Source organism: Ammodytes marinus, assembly GCF_949987685.1.
Source record: "Ammodytes marinus genome assembly, chromosome: 11".
NCBI classification, from domain to species: Eukaryota; Metazoa; Chordata; class Actinopteri; order Uranoscopiformes; family Ammodytidae; genus Ammodytes; species Ammodytes marinus.
Window position 1 is genome coordinate 15,433,746 of NC_137215.1, and position 19,553 is coordinate 15,453,298.

Consider the following 19,553-nt stretch of genomic DNA (forward strand, 5'->3'; position numbering starts at 1 on the left):
AATTTTCAACACATTTTATAAACCATTGTCTTAAATCAATGCTATTTCTCCCCCTGACAACATCTATTGAGGCTGTTTGTGTATGAGCATATCCTCCTTCCCCGCAAAAAATGAAACCAAATATTATTAAAATGATACGACTTAATGTGAGCCTGTCAGTTCTGTCAGCGCAGCTAAATTAACCAAAGCGATGGGTTTATCACGTAAATGAGTTACAAATATATTACCATTAGGTGAATCAAGGACTTGTATTCAGTCCGGGGGGGGGGGGGGGGGGGGGGGCAACAGAAGCTGTTCTCGCTCATCCCTCGTCTTTCAGGGACATTGATTAGGACAAAATCAATGGGACAGTTTGCACTCCTGCTGATGTACTCAGTCAATCACTTAGGGTGTATTCACACTGGGAAAGTCCGCTAGTTCACTTGCTTTGGTCCAGACCAAATAGAGTTTAGATTTTTTTTGTTTGGTGTGGTCCACTTTCATATTGTCCCTTTTGCAAGTGAACCAGCATCACGAAGCAAAACCACACGTGATCTGAGGTCATTCATTCATTGGACAGACATTCTGGGGTGGAGAGAAGCAGGAAAAACGAAGTAAAAACTGCGAAATATATAACTGATACGATATGGGGTTAAAAATAATAAATACATAAATAAATGAATAAATAGGCCAACATCTAGCCTATAAATAAAATAAAAAAAACATAAAATTAGTGTTGTTTCATATGGTTATAATATGTAGGCCTGTGTCAATGTGTGGCTTGTAGCCTACGATGTGAAACATAATATTTACTGTATTTTTGCTGCTGGACGTGCGGCTCGCGAGGAATAGGCTCAAGCTGACACACAGCTGATTTAGCCGTGTGTCAGCTGGGTGTGAGTTCGGCGCGGCTCAGCTCCAAACTGACACAGGGATGGTATTGACGGTACCGTAACATGGGATGCAAAGTAAAAACACGCACTTCATACAAAGCGCAGCGTGAACCTGTTGTCACTGTGCGGGAGACGCTCCCCTCTCCTTCATCTGATCGCTGAACACATCAGCATGTTTACGCGTCCTGTCTATCAAATGTAATATATTCGCTCGGGGCTCCCGGTCAAACCACAACTAATCTTCCTAACAATGGCGACAACAACACTTTCCTATAATGTGAAGCTGACAGCGATTTATTAAAAAAGAAAAGGCACAGTGCTTCCTGCAATTGGGTCGGATCGAGTCCGGCCAAATTCACACCACAAACGAACTGCATTAGAGTGCGTTTTGAAGCGCATCGAGACCACCTCTTCAACTGGGTCTCGGTGCGTTTGTTTGGTCCGCCCCCGAGCGCGATTGCTGTATTCACACCTGTCTGAAAGATGCGCACCGAAGGCGGAAGTGCATCTGAGTTCGTTTCAACTGAACTAAACACGGCATGTGTGAATACACCCTTAGATTCAATCGCATTGCTGCCTGTGACTCATTTGTCAACCAAAAGCTGTCTATTTACCACTTCTTCCTCTCATCCTCATATTGCCATCAAATCAATATTCCTTCCCCACTCTTTCTTCTTTTACCATCTTCTTAAAGTTGTGTGCTTTCTTCTCTCCATCTCTTTCTCTCTCATTGTTCTCTCATCACGCTCTCGTCCTCCTCCTCCCACAGGTGTGTGGATAGAGATGGCGGATTAGTTAAAGCACTGACTTCCAATTTCTGCTGGTGTCTGACTTATATCTCTATTAGTCAGGGAATTAGGCAGCAAGATAGATTGGACCCAAATCAGCTCTCCATATAATTCTCTCCCTCGATCGCAGCGGCACTATTTTCTCTACACATAATTGTCTGCCCTCCCCTCCCCATCTTTACCCATCTACTTTCATTTTATCGCACCATTGTTCTACCCTCCCTCCCTCCCTCCGCCTTGACTTTCTCTTTATCCCTCTCTATCACTCCATCACAATTTTCTCTTCTTTCTCCCTGCTTCCAGTGACAGACTTATTTCAGAGCTGTTTTAGCATAGTTAATGTACGCCCACAGCTCCTGACTCTTATTTTCCAAATGACTAAGGCGCTGTAGGAGGAAGCACTTAAAAGGAAAAATACGACCTCAAACCGAGTTCAGCTCTCAAGACTGAACATGTGTCTGGTGTGTATGACTATGTCTCTGAGTGTGTGTATGGAGATAAATGCTCACTGCAAATGTCATAAGCACATGGAAACAACCAGCCTTTTTTTTCAATATATTTGGCAGGTCACTTCTAAATCCTGGCTGTCATCGCCTGCTTTCTCAACTTCAGCTACAGCTGTAGCACAGTGGTGCTTCTAGCTAAACGTTAAGATCACCATGCTTAAGTGCTCACACTAAAAATGCTATCATGCAGATGTTAAGCATGTGTATTCTTTTTTTTAAACGTTTTAACCATCCGCTGATTTTGCCAGAAGAAAAGTCAGGGAATCATCAAAGTCAGTCGGTATTCATCCTATAGGGATCATGATTGCCATCACTAGATGTTGCCTCTTTTCACTCACCAGAAAATATATTTACATGTTGATTGATAATACACCACTTACAGCACAGCATCAACTGAAAAGGAACAATTTGATAACATGATATGAAGAAAGTGCAAATGGAGGAATGAGTCAATCTAGCAATTATTCAATGAAAGAATAAAACTCAAATACAGCCTGATTGGAGAGTAGCCCATAAGATCAACATCTCATTCAAACATTACAAATGTGTGTAAAACACACTGCTCTCACTCTTCATGCCAAGCCCGATTTTGCCCCGATGAATAGTTTCAATGTAAATAGTGCGGTATAGTATGAATCTACAGGATTCAAATTCATACTGTGCATTGTGTTTCAATCTGATGTGATATGGAAAGAGGATAAGAGGATTTACTGTACGTACCTCACTGCTGAGTAGGAAACTATGATGTAGAGGAAACAAATGATCTAAATCCAGACATACTCGCTGTGTGAACCTAAACAACACACTCTCACACCTGAAACGTCACAGTGCGACTGTGGTCCACGTCACATTCCCGTCTGTCACTGACGTGAAAGTCACCTTTGTCCGTCGTCTGCTGACGCAGAGTGGGTTCAATTCACTACAATGTAATCCATACCCGGTGATGTTTGACGTTGTGAGCTTCTTTCCTATTGGATAGTTTTTATGAAGATTTTCTGTGAAAATGGCCGACATTTTGTTTTATTCTGGGTGGAAAATATGATTTTTTTTAGTATAGTTACGCCATTAAAAGTGTTTGTGTAAACATTTTTAGCGAGAAATGTGCATTCCACTTTCATAATCTTTGCTCGGTGAAAGTGTAGGATGTTTGGTTTGATAGTTATGACGAAGAATATTTCGCTATGTAATAACATGGTTGCTATGATGGTTGCTATGGACGCTGAGATCAGCAGCTCGCATGCTGCTTGAATCATGGCGGACAACGCTTCTCCTCTCATCGTCACCAGCGCATTTCAACAGGGATATTTTTCATGACTTTCAATCTACCGGTAATGTATTTTAGTATATTGTGTCGTGCTAAAATGCACGTTATTCTTTTCTGTACTCCTGGAAGCAGAGAACAGCAGCTACATTGTTCTTTTCCTAGTTTGTATTAGTTCACAAACTATTATTTTTGATCAATTTGCCTAATTTAATTTTATAATGGCACCTTGTGAGTATTTATTGTGTTTTTGTGATCGTTGGTGGTCCTATTGTCTGATTGCATTTCGTTTTATAATCTGTTAAATGTTCATGATCTCTGATAATGATTTATTTTTATAACGTTCCTTTGTAATATTAATAATCTATTTTTACCGTTTATTTTTCGCTATCCTACCACGAGCGGGGCTCATATTAACTTAACGATCGCTCTCTATTAATCTGTAAATGTTATTTTTTATTTATTTTTGGTGAGAGCTGATTGAGAGCAGTAGAAGTACCGGTAGGGGGCGATAATTAAATGGCAATATCAAAAACTCCCCACAGGCTCCATGAAGAAGAAACCTGCAGTCAACAGCAACAAAAACATTCCGGACTCCACCCATCCGGCGCTCTTCCTGTCCTCCTGTCCTAGACTCTCAGGTATGATTGATTAACGTGATAAAACATGTGCTGTAGCTTCGTTTTTAGGATATCTGTCATTTTCGGTAAATGTTATTTACGTTGACGGTATCTGACGGTAGGCAACCGAAAGTAACTATCAAAAGAATGTAACACTAACAAGTAGGCTATGCTATTTTAGCTTTAAAGCTAGCTGAAAGGCAAGGTAGCCTATTGAATTGATAATCAACCTATATCTGTAATTCAGAAAATATAAGTTAACCACTTACTTTGTCAGTCTGAACAAAATCTATCTTGCTCAGATTACTCCTTATTGAAAAATATTAAGCAAGTTAACACTGTGGATTGTTTGATAGTTAACTAGATTGTAGGCCAGTAGTTTAGCACACAGGTTATGGAGTAATGTAATGTTCTTCTTTCAGACAGACAGAGATGCAGACAGTTCAGTAGATTCTGGCATCCTGGGTTTAAGTGTATAATGCCTTGTTTCCACAGAGTAGAGCGGGTTGTTCATCATGGAGCATGTGCTAGATGTCGGGCTTTTGGCTCAGTTATCAAACATGTGTCTGGGACAGTAGAACATGGGCTAACATTCTGTTTTCATTAGGGTCTGAGGAACCATATAAAAGGCAGAATTATTGCCAAGAATGCAGATCCTTGTTCTTTGAGTAGATCAGAAAAAAAAGTAAAGTGTTTTGGATTAGTCTTATCTAGATACATTTTGCATGCAGACTCCAGGAAGAGGTAGCTGTTAATCATGTAAGATATTTGTATAATTTATTTCAGATAGAATAATACTAGTCTTAAATGGTGCTCACATTAACAAGTGAAACACCTGGATATAATGTGTGTTATGGAAATATTTTGTGAGAATCTACAGTATATATGAATATATACACTCACCGGCCACTTTATTAGGTACAGCAGTTCATTTTCTTGTTAACACATATAACTAATCAGCCAATCACATGTCAGCAACTCAATGCATTTAGGCATGTAGACCTGGACGGGACAACTTATTGCAGTTAAAACTGAGCAACAGAATGGGGAAGAAAGGGGTTTTAAGGGACTTTGAACATGGCAATGTTGAGGGTGCCTGCTGATCTACTGGGATTTTCACTCCAAACCATTTCTAGGGTTTACAGAGAATGGTCTGAAAAAGAAAAAAATATGCAGTGAGCGGCATTTGTGTGGACGTAAAATGCCTTGTTGAAGTCAGAGGTCAGTTGAGGATGGGCATACTGGTTCTAGATGATAGAAAGGCAACAGTAACTCAAATAACCACTTGTTACAAGCAGGGTATGCAGAATACCATCTCTGAACGCAAAACACGACCAACCTTGAAGCAGATGGGCTACAGCAACAGAAGACCCCATCGGGTGCCACTCCTGTCAGCTAAAAACCGGAAAATTAGGCTACAATTATCACAGGATCACCAATATTGGACAATAGAAGATTGAAAAATCATGCCTGGTCTGATGAGTCTCGATTTAAGTTGCGACATTCAGATGGCAGGTTCAGAGTTTGGCATAAACAACATGAAAGCATGGCCCCATCCTGCCGTGCACCATCAACCATGCCATGTTCAAACTTCACAGTCACCTAAACCCCCTTTGTTCCCCATTCTGATGCTCAGTTTGACTTCAGTACATTGTCTTGACCACGTCTAAATGCCGAAATGCATTACATTGCTGCTATGTGATTGGCTGATTAGCTTTTTGTTTTTATAAGCCTCTGAACAGGTGTACCTAATAAAGTGGCCGGTGAGTGTATATACTGTACATATATACATTCACACAACATGTGTTATGTCTTTTTTGAACAGATGCGGCGAGACTAACTGGTGGCTAAGAACAGAAAACTCTGTCAAGCGATACAATCAGCAGGTGCCAGAGAAGAAGTGCATAGAGGAGATGATGGTGGAAAGACGACTGTCCGTGGTGGGACATGGCCATGGGAAGTGTACAGCAATGGTAAAGAAAAACATCTGAGTGATTACATTTATTCAGAAAATTAGTTTATATGTTCTTGATTTTGTATTGCAGCGAGAGGTGTAAAGAGTACTAAAACATTCTAATAAAGTAAAAGTACAATGGCTATGATGACATTTTACTTACTGTAAGTACAAGTTCAATTATCAGTCTACAAATCTACTCAAGTAAAAGTAGCTCCTGTGTAGTGCAAAAAAGACAAGGGGAAATAAAAATGGCATGTATGCAACGCTACAGTGGCAGTTTGCCACTATACTTCAAACAAAACATACTAAGGTCAAAGTAAAATTGCAGATTGTATAAACTACTCAAAAAGTAAATACACTAAAAAAACTACTCAATTACAATAATGAGTAAATGTAATCCGTTAAGACTTCTGCTTGCAGCGTACAGGTTACAATTTACTGTTGGCCATTATGAGAACTCTTTGTATGATTTCAGAATTCACAAACATCCTCACTAAGAAGAAAAATCTTCTATGCTGAAAGAGCAGCTGAAGAAGACAAGCTCTTGGTCCTTAAGGAGATGAGACAGCACTGCACCTATCTCAGAGGCTAGCTGATGTCATCAGGAAGCTGATCGTAGAAATGCCTGGAGGAAAGAACTATGGTAAGAACATGGTGAGCACACAATGGAGGTCTTCTTATGCTATTTTGAGATGGAATTTAAGTCAGTGATCTTACTTTGGTCCGATTCTAACCTGGCAAGAATGACTGTTCCAATTGTTCCCTGTTTCATTTTGTATTTCCTCCTAGGAACTGATGAGGGACTGCAGGTGTGCTGACAATAACCGGCTCCTCAACACCAGCAATAGTACACAAGATCATCTTGGACCTCTCCTGGTCCACTAACACCTCCAGTCTGCTGGAAAAGGCTCATCAACCTTTTTCCTGTGGACACTGAAGAGACCCCACCTGTTTTCAGCTGTACTGATGAACTTCTACCACTGTGAGATCAAGAGCATCCTGACCAGCAGTGTCACAGTCTGGTAAGGTCACAGACCGTAAGGCGCTAAAGCGCATCACAGGGTTTTCAGTTCCTGCCATTCAGGACGTCCAAAGGAAACGCTGTCTTCTGCTAGCTCACAGCATCCTTAAAGACTCCTCCCACCCTGCCCACAGACTGTTTGCCCTCCTGCCCTCGGTAGATGCTTCAGAAGCCTCTGGACCAGAACCAGCTGACTGAAAAACAGCTGCACATCACCTCACTCACACCCATCATCGCCCCACTACTCCTCCTGGTCATACACACACATCTCTTTTCCACCTGTATTTGTGTATTATAGTAGGTTCATATCACCGCAAAAAGTTATCAACCTGTACAATTTGTCCATATTCTATATATCTGTAATCTAGTATATCATGCTCACTTCACCTTAATCTGTATATTATAATCCTAAAAATATACTTATATTTATAGCATTTATTTATATGTATAGTATCCCATTAATCCAGCCATCCATATATACCCAATAATTCACATTTTTGTCATTATCTGTACATCTTGTAATTACATGTACTGTACTTAGCAGATTCCTGCACGTTCTGCTTATTGCACTTCTGGTGAGATGCCAATTCTCTATACAATGTTGTTGCACTTTGTGCAATGACAATAAAGAGATTCTGATTCTCTGATTCTGATTCTTATGTGTGATGACAATAAAGTTAAATCTCATCTCATCTTTCCTTATTTGCCTCATTTGTTTGTTGTTTTGACTGTTTTTGAAATGCGTCCGTGGATCCCTTGTAAATGACCTATATAAATGAAATATATTATAATTGTTATTATCCTGCTAGACACATGAATGGTTGATGATGGGAATAATTATTAAAAATGGACATTATTATATCTGTCTGAGAATCATATTGAATGCAAAATCGATTTAACCTTTGCTTAATGCAGACTAACTGTTAAATCTATGAAGGTCTATCTAATCTCCGGAATCATACTTAAAGTAAAAAAAAACTAATGTTATTGATACTAATTAATCCATTTTATTCATGATAATTCTATGGAATCCCACAGCTGTCTCATTTATATTAAAATATATTAAAGCTTGCTCTTTTGTGTTGGACATTAATACATAGTTTTGGATAACATTGACTCTTCAATCTGAACTCATTTGTAATATAATAGCATTAGATATAAACTTGAATGGTCATCATTTACTCTTTAGCTCTGCTGCTAGTTTACAGCTTCAACTGCCAACATTTTTCCAAATTTGAGTTGCACTGATCTGCACCGTTCATTTTCTGAAACCACATATGTTATCAAATTACAAATCACAGTTACACATATATAGACCAAAACCATAAGAACGTTGATTAATCCGTTTTGTCATTAAACGCACCACAGTTTTTTTTACAAGCAGCAGTTAGAAGAACGTCTAAATAGCACTGATGAATGTATAGGCCTATATTTATATGTGACCAACATATGTTGCCACATAATGTAAACAAATGTGTTAAGTAGTACATTCTCAGTTGAAAAATGGGCGGAAAGTTGTTTTCTAAACAGAATGTCACAATCCTCAGCCTAAACCGCAAGAACAATAAAAAACTACAAACACAGGGAAATGCAATACGCAGTAGATTGCAGCGCCATATTGGTTGTAGTTCTAGTGTGTTTTCCCTATTATATGAACGTTTGACCAGGGAACTTGCAAGTATATTATATGTATTTGGTAGTGTTAAGCACATATATTTGGTCAGATTTAATTTTTGATATTGTTAAGAGGGTGAACTCATGTTTTGACCCTACTTAATGGCTCCCAGTGTATTTTTTACTAAGGTCATGATAAAGGAGGTCAATAACTTTCCAAAATAGTTAATCTCATGTCTCTATCACTTTTGGTTGTTTCCCTGTAAGCCTTCAAACGTGCTTCAGTTTCAAGGTTCAAAGGGCAACCCCTAGGGGTAGGTTACGCCCACAATGTTCACAGTGACATATTTGTAATCTCCTGATTAAGACCTTTCCAATGACGTATTCATTGTCTTCCTACGACAAAGTTTTAATTTTCATCACTCTTCATGCGAAGCCCCTTCTATATGTACTTGTGGACACCCTGTTTGTGCCAAGCTCTATAGCATCAGTCAAAAAAGATTTAAGGGGTATTTAGTTATTAAATGTGTTCAAGATATTGATGGTTACCTTATCCACAGTCATGCTTTTCAATTTGGACCAGTTTAGACCCAAATTAACCTGTAAACTACATTCTGTTTCATATCAATATGTTCCCATTCACGTAAAGCCATTTAGTCATTGTGTGAAAAAGGTGAAAAAAAATATTATGACTGATTACATGCAAAGTGGGATCTTTATTTGTTTATCATTGTTATTATTATGGCTTACAGCTTATGAAAACCCCAAATTCAGAATCTCTGAAAATGAAATGTTAATATTACATGAAATCAATGAAAAAGAGATTTTAAATACAGAAATGTCGGCCCTCTATAAAGTATAATCATACATATGTACTAAGTACTTGGTTTGGGCCCCTTTCGCATGAATTCTTGTCTCAATTCCAATGAATTTTCCATGATATTCTAATAATATGAGTATCACCTGTATGTCTGTGTGCAGCAACACAATACATTTTTAATTAACCAAGATATGAGCCTTAAAAGTACAAGCACAAAGTAAAAGGCCTATGCATGACGTTATGTGATTTACTGATTTACTAAGGGCTATTGACGACTCTATTGAAGAAGCCTACAGTCTGCTTATTTTAAATAAAATACAGCAATTGTCTTTTTGTATATCATAGTTATATATGTACTATAACTATACATGTTTAATCCACAGAGACTGTATTTAAACACCTTCTACAAGTCAACCATATTCCATATATTATTTTGCTTAATAATTCTTGTATAATCCCTAAAATACCACAAGGGAAGAGATCTTATGAGACTTAACTGCTCTCTAAATACATGTTTCTTATGTTGAGAAAATGAAATAGAATACTTGGAAATGTGTGTTTAATATATTTTCAAACAAAGTACATCTTTAAACAAACATGTGAAGCTGTAACTTTAATTTTGATGCAAAAAGAAAAGACAGTAGGACTTAATGCAATTATAACAAGTGCTATCCATGAGGCATCTCGTCTCCTCGTCATCACAGCTTCCATTCCCCCTTTCAGATGAAAACAAAGTATCGGCAGCTTACAGACAAACTAGAGACAGCATGCCTAAAATCTGATGTACCATATAATAAACTTCAAATTACAGGAAAGATACACAAGATTATGATTGTATTTACTTCCACTGTGACAAAAGGACAGAAAAAAAAAGAAATATGAGGCTTAACGCCGGCCCTCCACAGAGGAGGAACATGGTAAAATGGCTCTTCATTTAGGCTCCAGTAGCTAAAAACCTGTACACCATTCTTATTTTTGTAATGCCATTGGCAAAGACAGATGAGAGCAGACCTTTTCGGTAACACTTTACAATAAGGGTACATCAATTAACTGTTAATTAGTGCTTAGTTAATGATAATAACATTTAACATTTAGTTCATCCTCATAAAGCATTAACTAACTGTTAATATTTAGTTATTGTGGGTACGTTTATACTTGGTTAGGCATTGTTAACTAATGCTTAGTTAAGAATGAACTAAGCATAACATTAAGTTAAGGCTTAGATAATTCTCCTTTTCAAATACTAGCAACAAATACAGAAAGGACACATAAATATCAAAACAATCCCAATCTGGGGCGTTGAGATGAATTCGAGCCTTCAGCATCCATCTGCCACCCACTCCAAACGGCCATTCTTTTCCACTGCAACACACAAACAAGGAGATATAAATGAAGATGTTATCTTAATGCATTTTACCTGTACCTTTCAGACCTGCCGTGCTTTGTTTGATTAAAACAAACTCAGGTTTTTTTTCACCTTTGCTGTGGTAACTGAAACCCTGAAACATTAAGTTCCAAACAAACTGGTGCGGTTCGTAGTAATAATGTGATCTGACTGCAGGAAGCACTGACGTTCTCACGTGGCTTATGCCACTGAATTTTGGTTCTTCTCCAAACATTAACCCAAACTGTTGATTAACCAATCAATGGATCATTCTCACATCTGGTGAGAACCAATTAAGTGGAGCTATGACGTTTTAAGCCGCCTTAACATTCCCTTACCTGTTTTAAGTCAAAAAAGTGGCATATGGTCCCGGCAACTTTCTCACGCCGTGTTGTCATATTGGTCCTTTTTCACAAAAATCACCCTTTTCTGTTATCATTATATATCAAACTGTACAATTTGGGCAATTTGAACTTTACCATGATCAGAAGTACTCAATCTGTAATTTTGTGAAACTTTGCTGTTTGTGAGCATTGACTTGCTAGACTTTCTATTGAATTATATAAAAAGGTAAAGTCAAGTTGACATTTCACTTTGAGAGAAAATATAATCAATTGAGCTCAAAAGCTGACACTAACCCTGCGTTCCAAAACCCATACTATTTACTATGGTAGAAAAAATATTTAAGATGTTCCGATTTTTGTGGCCAGATTTAGGTTAGTAAGCAATACCCAAGATTGTTAGTGTTGAAAACAGCATCCTATTTGGGTGATTCTGACCCATAATCCGGTGCGCACGTGAAGTGAAGTCACATCGACTAAGCCTCCATATGATAACAAACAGGGATGCGACGGATTTAAAAGCAAGAGGCAAGATCAAGTTGCAATGTTATAAATATGTTATTTAAAATAAGTAAAAGTATGTCCGAATAGTGTGCCTACTGTATCCCAACAATTTTTTTTTATCTTCAGATGTGGAATTTAAAATAGAGAAAAGAAAGAGTATGCAATTCGGAAGGCAGGGTAAGCCTGTTTCTAAGTATGTCATTTCTGTAATAACAAAATATGAAATTATTGCCCGAGCTCATTTGCATACTAAAGTCTAGAACGTTTGGCTAGTGTGACCACGCCATCCGTATTGCAGCACGGAACAGCCCCTTGGCCACGGCACACATGGGAGAGGTGTGCCGTGGCCAAAGTACAGATGCTAATGAGATGACACGTGCACACGCACGGATACGCAACCTGAGCTGGATGACGTAGTCCATGCGCGACCCTTCTTCCCCACAATAATTGTAAACAATGGCGGCAAGACGTTCACGAGTGGGTTCCGGTGCGATTGCGAAGTGGAGAGTTTGCTAGAAAATTGGGCCGGCGACAGTATTCAGTCGCAGCAATGGTCCCAGCTGGATAAGACCCACAACATTTCGGAGGTGTTTGGGGCAATCCAGCACGACTACTGCTGTTCTCGATTGTTGTTCTACTAATTCCAGCAGCGAGTACGCTTGGTGATGACATATGTATCGTATTACGACGTGATGACGTATGTATGATAGAGCAATCGTGCCCGGGCTGCGGCCTTTGGGAGCAGTGTGACCACGGGCCAGCGAGGGAGTGGGGACAATCGTACTGGAGCACGGAACAGGCAAACTTGCCTAGTGTGAGTGCGCCCTTATATATCTATGTGAAACACCTAACAGCTATTGACAACATTTGTTTGTCAAACTGTACTTTTCTGTACTACTTTGTAAAAAATGTGGGTATCTCTTTTTCATTTGACAAAATATGTTGACAATTAAAAATAATTAAAGTACATAACCACTTTTGCAAATCCAAATGGATTGAATACAGGAATGAACATGCTTTGAATTAGTTTACATTTGATCAACTTATCAAGCACATTTCATTGGGGGTTAAACTTAGTTACAGAAGTCTAGATAAAAGATCACTTTTGCATACCTGCTTCAAGAAAGACAGATGAATTCTGGAAGTGCTTTTAGAGAATTGGATCATTCCGCCAGGAGGTCAGAGGGCTGATCTTTTTGGTCGGTAGGTCAGGTCTGCTGGCTGTCCAATTGAGGTACTGGTTGATTAGGCAACAGCAGGGCTACCTGGACATGTGGGGCTGATGGTTCCTGTACATGTTCTGCAAAGTATGTGGAGTTTAACATCCATTGGAAAAGAACAACATTTTGAGTGTTATAAACAACATTAAGTTTAATATTTACGCTGAAAGAGCATTAACCCAAATAGGAAGCAATCAATACTCAATATAAGATTTTCTTGTTAAAAAAATCCCTTTCTTGACTTCAGCAGATAACAACTTAAGAATATTTTGCATTATTGTACATTGATGTTCTAAAACTTTCTATTCAACATTAACAGTGAAACAAATATAGTGCTGAGGGCTTCTCATACTTAAAAATAAGTAAATTCATATGAATGCTAGTGTAATAAAAAAACACATGGAGACATGGCATCAACTATTAACATTCCTTTTATGAATATGAATAGATGTTACCGTTAATAACACATATGCCCTCCATTCTTTCAGGAAATGCTGATGATGTCTCTGAAAAATGACAACAGAGAACATACACCCAGCCTTTGGAATTTCTTTCAGATTTAGCCAGGAAAAAAACGGTCTCAATCCCAGGGCTTGCAATTTCTCCACCTAAAAAACATAGACAAACAAAATGACGGACAAGAATGTTGAACTCAAGCAAGACTATAGCAACAACATGTGTTAACAATACATGTCTGGAATCACTCTGGAGGGTAATAAGCAGCTGTAAGGAAGTAGCTCACTGCTATGCCACTCACCTTGGGCTGCAGACTGCTGTAAGCTCCATGATGACCAAGTAATAGACATGAACCCTTGATGCCAGAATCTACTGAACTGTCTACATCTCTGTCTGTCTGTCTGTCTGAAAGAAGAACATTACATTACTCCATAACCTGTGTGCTAAACTACTGGCCTACAATCTAGTTAACTATCAAACAATCCACAGTGTTAACTTGCTTAATATTTTTCAATAAGGAGTAATCTGAGCAAGATAGATTTTGTTCAGACTGACAAAGTAAGTGGTTAACTTATATTTTCTGAATTACAGATATAGGTTGATTATCAATTCAATAGGCTACCTTGCCTTTCAGCTAGCTTTAAAGCTAAAATAGCATAGCCTACTTGTTAGTGTTACATTCTTTTGATAGTTACTTTCGGTTGCCTACCGTCAGATACCGTCAACGTAAATAACATTTACCGAAAATGACAGATATCCTAAAAACGAAGCTACAGCACATGTTTTATCACGTTAATCAATCATACCTGAGAGTCTAGGACAGGAGGACAGGAAGAGCGCCGGATGGGTGGAGTCCGGAATGTTTTTGTTGCTGTTGACTGCAGGTTTCTTCTTCATGGAGCCTGTGGGGAGTTTTTGATATTGCCATTTAATTATCGCCCCCTACCGGTACTTCTACTGCTCTCAATCAGCTCTCACCAAAAATAAATAAAAAATAACATTTACAGATTAATAGAGAGCGATCGTTAAGTTAATATGAGCCCCGCTCGTGGTAGGATAGCGAAAAATAAACGGTAAAAATAGATTATTAATATTACAAAGGAACGTTATAAAAATAAATCATTATCAGAGATCATGAACATTTAACAGATTATAAAACGAAATGCAATCAGACAATAGGACCACCAACGATCACAAAAACACAATAAATACTCACAAGGTGCCATTATAAAATTAAATTAGGCAAATTGATCAAAAATAATAGTTTGTGAACTAATACAAACTAGGAAAAGAACAATGTAGCTGCTGTTCTCTGCTTCCAGGAGTACAGAAAAGAATAACGTGCATTTTAGCACGACACAATATACTAAAATACATTACCGGTAGATTGAAAGTCATGAAAAATATCCCTGTTGAAATGCGCTGGTGACGATGAGAGGAGAAGCGTTGTCCGCCATGATTCAAGCAGCATGCGAGCTGCTGATCTCAGCGTCCATAGCAACCATCATAGCAACCATGTTATTACATAGCGAAATATTCTTCGTCATAACTATCAAACCAAACATCCTACACTTTCACCGAGCAAAGATTATGAAAGTGGAATGCACATTTCTCGCTAAAAATGTTTACACAAACACTTTTAATGGCGTAACTATACTAAAAAAAATCATATTTTCCACCCAGAATAAAACAAAATGTCGGCCATTTTCACAGAAAATCTTCATAAAAACTATCCAATAGGAAAGAAGCTCACAACGTCAAACATCACCGGGTATGGATTACATTGTAGTGAATTGAACCCACTCTGCGTCAGCAGACGACGGACAAAGGTGACTTTCACGTCAGTGACAGACGGGAATGTGACGTGGACCACAGTCGCACTGTGACGTTTCAGGTGTGAGAGTGTGTTGACCTAAAATGTGAAGAGAACATACTGTGTGAAAAGTTTTGACATGATGAAGTGAACAAAGTCGTTGCAAGTTCTAAGAAACAAAGTACATCAGTTAATTCAGTCCTCATTACTAGAAGTTCGATATTTGACCACTTTTTGGCACTTTTTTCCCGGTGTACTGTACATTTCTGCCAACAGCAGTTATTTCCCTCTGCAGTCGCCAGACATTACATCACTACAGCTGGTGGGGTGCACACATGATTGGGACAATAAAGGGACCCCACTAGTTGATCAACAGCTCCACTTGCGGGCAGTTACTCCACAAAGTTACTTTCAAGACTTTCGCCTTACCGAAGTGAGGACTAAAAATAAATGCCCTTAGGTGTATGCACACATTACTTTTTAAATAAGTGGAGGTCAGCATTTTGTTTCACGCTTGTATGCACAACAGTCATCTGAAGAAAACTTTGGGTCTAGACGAAAGAGCCTCTGATAAATATACTAACTCCTGCATGCAGGTGTAAAAAATATGTCAAAACGCACTAACAAAGCAGCTGTCTGCTGTTGTATTTGACCATCTGGTGAGACTGACGTGTTTATTGGGCCTCATAACCTGGAAACTCTCTACTAGCTGGGACAAGGCGTTTGTCTCTGAGATATCTTGTGTGGTGTGTATGGTTTCGCAAATGTGCAGCACCGGTGGGTGTGCTGCTGTACCTGTGAGATGTCCTTTTCACGTGTCCTGTGACATGAGGGGGATTAGGGAATGCAGCCAAACACCTGTATACAGTAAATTCTTCAACAATATTTCACTTTGCAAGAGTTTTGTCAACTTCTCAACAACTTTCTAACTAAAAAGCATCTTCTTGTTCCACCAATAATGTAAAACACAGATTAGCAACAACTAGCCCCCCCAAAAAACAAATGTGAGTAAACTTTGATTAACACATAATGTATCTGTTATGTTTACCTATTTGTTGGTGTGTGTGTATGTGTGTGTGTGTGTGTGTGTTTGTGTGTGTGTGTGTGTGTGTGTGTGTGTGTGTGTGTGTGCGTGTGTGTGTGTGTGTGTGTGTGTGTGTGATCATCAAGAAAGGAACAATCAGTGGAGGTTGTCTATGTCTCCAATCACCAAGAGAACCCCCATGGACTGTGCTGTGTGCATGTGCTGTGTGTCTGTTTGCTTCCAATCAGCCAGAGAGCCCCCCATGAACATTGTCGATGAGGCATCAATCGGTACACAAACACATTCAGTCCCCCATTACTGATTATGCACACACACACACACACACACACACACACACACACACACACACACACACACACACACAGAAATCAATTGAAACCCTCTCTGAAATATTTTGAAAAACATAATGACATTTGGAAAACATTAAAAAATGAAGCAGTTGTTTCAGATTTTAATCAATAATGACAGCAATAATTATGTACTCACTCATTCACCGGATATGATTACATTTTTAAACAAATTTATTTATCACAGGATTTATGTAATGAGTAGGGTTGGGCACCGAAACCCGGTACCAGTATGGCACCGGTGCCGACGTAAACGGTAGTAACCAGACCGAATAAGAATGAAAGTTTTGGTGCCTCATTTCGGTGCCGCCCCTGCTGTAGTCACGTTCGTATTTTGACAGACTGATCGCTCTTTATGTCATGATCGATAAAGCATGTCCGCTCGCGGATGCTGTTCTGTGTACAGAGGAGCATTTCTCACCGGGCTGTGAGTGACGAGAACGAGCCCGACCGTCTCGAGGAGTGCGCGCACGAGTGCTCAACACTCGCTCACGTTCGCAGTTTCACAGACTGATCGCTCTTTATGTCAGACTATTTTTGAACGCCAATGCAATGCATTTCTTTTTGCGAATGACACGCGATCTAGCAGTATTGTCACGCATGTATTAGGCACGTGTAGGCGCCTGCACGCTTCCTCCCGTCAGCTGTTAGTGCTGCCTTTATGCACGGCGGTGGAGACGAACCCAAAAAAACACACAGCGGGACACGGCGGCCCAGTGATATGGAAACGTTTAACAAGAAACTTCATAAAGACACACTTAAAATAACGATTTCTGCCCATACAAAAAGCTAACTTGGATAACTTTATGGAGCGATCTTTGTATAAAACCATCCGGTAGGCTACACGTGTCTGTTATATTAATAATAAACAGCGTGCTGCACATTAGAACAGCATGTACATTAAAGATCTCGTATCCTTCCTGAGAAGGCAAACATGACAATTTTTCTGCGCAAACATGGTTAATTTGACAACGTTAATAGTTGTGGTCTTATCTTTACAGAAGATTTCTTTGTATTTTTTTATGTCAGTTGAATTTTGTTTCAAGTTAAATGCAAATGAGCACTGTTAATATTCCAAAAGGCTAACGCTCTTCCTTGACGGTTTTCAGTCTGAGGGTGTACTTATTCCCTTACTGTAAATCCAATACTGCATTTAATTTCATATGGGTGTTTTATATGTGTATCTATTAGTTTTAAGGTGTTGTATTGTCAGGTCATAAGGAATCTTTTTTATCAAAATGATTACTTTTAGCTAAAGTTTTAAGATGGAGATTAGATTACCTGGTAGTCTCCACATTAATCTCCATTATTATATTGTTTGAAATAGTATTGTTTTATTAGGTACTATGTAAATTGTGTGAATTTAATTTTATTTAAATTTTAAAATAGTTTATTGGTAAGTTACTCGTAATTTTATTGTTAAAGTTAATTGTGTTAAATTTGGCACTGGATATAAAAGGGCATTATTTTTTGACAAAGCGTGTGCAATTTGAGGCTTTAAAGTACCGGTTAAAGTACCGTTTAAGCACCGGAACCGTTTCAAAAGTACAGTGTAGTAACCGGTATCGGAAAAAACCCAACCGATACCCAACCCTAGTAATGAGTAGATTTTTTATGTTGAGAAACGTTCCTTTTGTTAATGTCTTCATGTTTTATGGAAACAGTGTCGGTAGTCTTTGGTTTGGACAGTCTGAAATAGATACAGTTGCTGCCTTCCAAAGGATTGTTTTTAACAGGAAAAGCTGCGCACACAATGTATTTGGCAATCAATTAACCTTATGAGACCACTAACTTTGTGAACTTCAATGCCGCTGATGAACAAAATAGTGTGGCCTGGCTCCGCCCGCCTACCTACTTCCGCCCAAATTTCATTTTGCCTTCAGTAGTCAGTCTGGTGGTGGGGCGTATTAGTGAGGTTTTTCCGAACAGATTTCTGAGTATCCAATCAGCGAACAGAGGAAGTGGCTGAGAACGACGGGTCGAAGTCGCGCTCCAGTTTCAGTTGAATGCTGCGTTCCCTTACGCTCGGAACTCGGAAATTTCCGACTTAGTAGTTCCGAGTTCCGACCTGTCTGTGTTCCAGTGCATCTGCTCGGGAAAGTATGGACGCCTACAACCTTTCTCATCCAAATAACTAAACGTTAGGCTCTAACAAGTTAACGTTGCCAGGTACCGGTAGATCCATAGACTACAATATGTAGTGAAGTCGGAAATTTCCGAGTTCCCTGAACGCACCGTCAGAAGCCGGCTCACGACCAAACGTTATGCGATTGGTTGGCTAATCCAGAGTGGCACTGAGCAGATCCAATAGTTTTAAACTTCAACAGACACCCGCCTCCAAGTGAGTTAACGTTTGCCAATTACAGCACTTCCAGACCTTCTGTACAAATTAAATGAAGTACGATGGTCTGGTAGCGCCAGGCTACAAAGGCACTGCTGCAGTGGCTCAAAAAGGTCAGCGTACAGTTTGTATGTTGCAACTTCTGAGGAAGTAGAATTGTTAATGCCGCTAGAGGAAATCCCTTTGTTCAAACCATTGTTACTTTATTTTATACACAGACAGGCCCGACATTCACACATGCATTTTAAAATGTATGGAGAGATGTCACAGTCTGAACTATGACATTAGTTATTCTGACTCCCATGTGTACTAAAAAAGAGCAATATGTTGAAACATGTCAAAAAAAGGAATTTTAAATTGCTTTTCAAAAATAAAAATGCCTCTCTTTTCTACAATGGCATATCAAGGGTACCTCTAATCCAAGGTGATGTGTAAATTTATTTTCAAAGTAAATTTAACACCTTAATTGTTAATTATTATCAAGTATTTTAAATTGGTGTTTTGTTTTTTTCTCGTAGGTATACTACTTTATTCTCAGGCATCAGATATGTAGGGGAGAAAGGGGGAATCTGAGGCATTGGGTAATGTGAGCCACCCCCTGTATCTAGGCAACGGAAAACATTTGTGGTCATGTGAGATATAT

At 39.0% G+C, this 19,553-nt stretch overlaps 2 long non-coding RNA genes across 2 annotated transcripts; one reads left to right on the forward strand and one right to left on the reverse strand.

Moving 5' to 3' along the window:
* Positions 1–5,882: 5,882 nt before the first annotated feature.
* On the forward strand, positions 5,883–6,837 carry LOC307257300. The gene is made up of 3 exons (XR_013845089.1): positions 5,883–6,020; positions 6,480–6,647; positions 6,794–6,837. It is a non-coding gene; the product is annotated as an uncharacterized lncRNA (long non-coding RNA).
* A 3,311-nt stretch (positions 6,838–10,148) lies between these two features.
* LOC307257294 lies at positions 10,149–13,742 on the reverse strand. The gene is made up of 4 exons (XR_013845088.1): positions 13,666–13,742; positions 13,364–13,516; positions 12,802–12,988; positions 10,149–10,821 (listed from the first exon to the last, which is right to left on the reverse strand). It is a non-coding gene; the product is annotated as an uncharacterized lncRNA (long non-coding RNA).
* Positions 13,743–19,553: the final 5,811 nt, after the last annotated feature.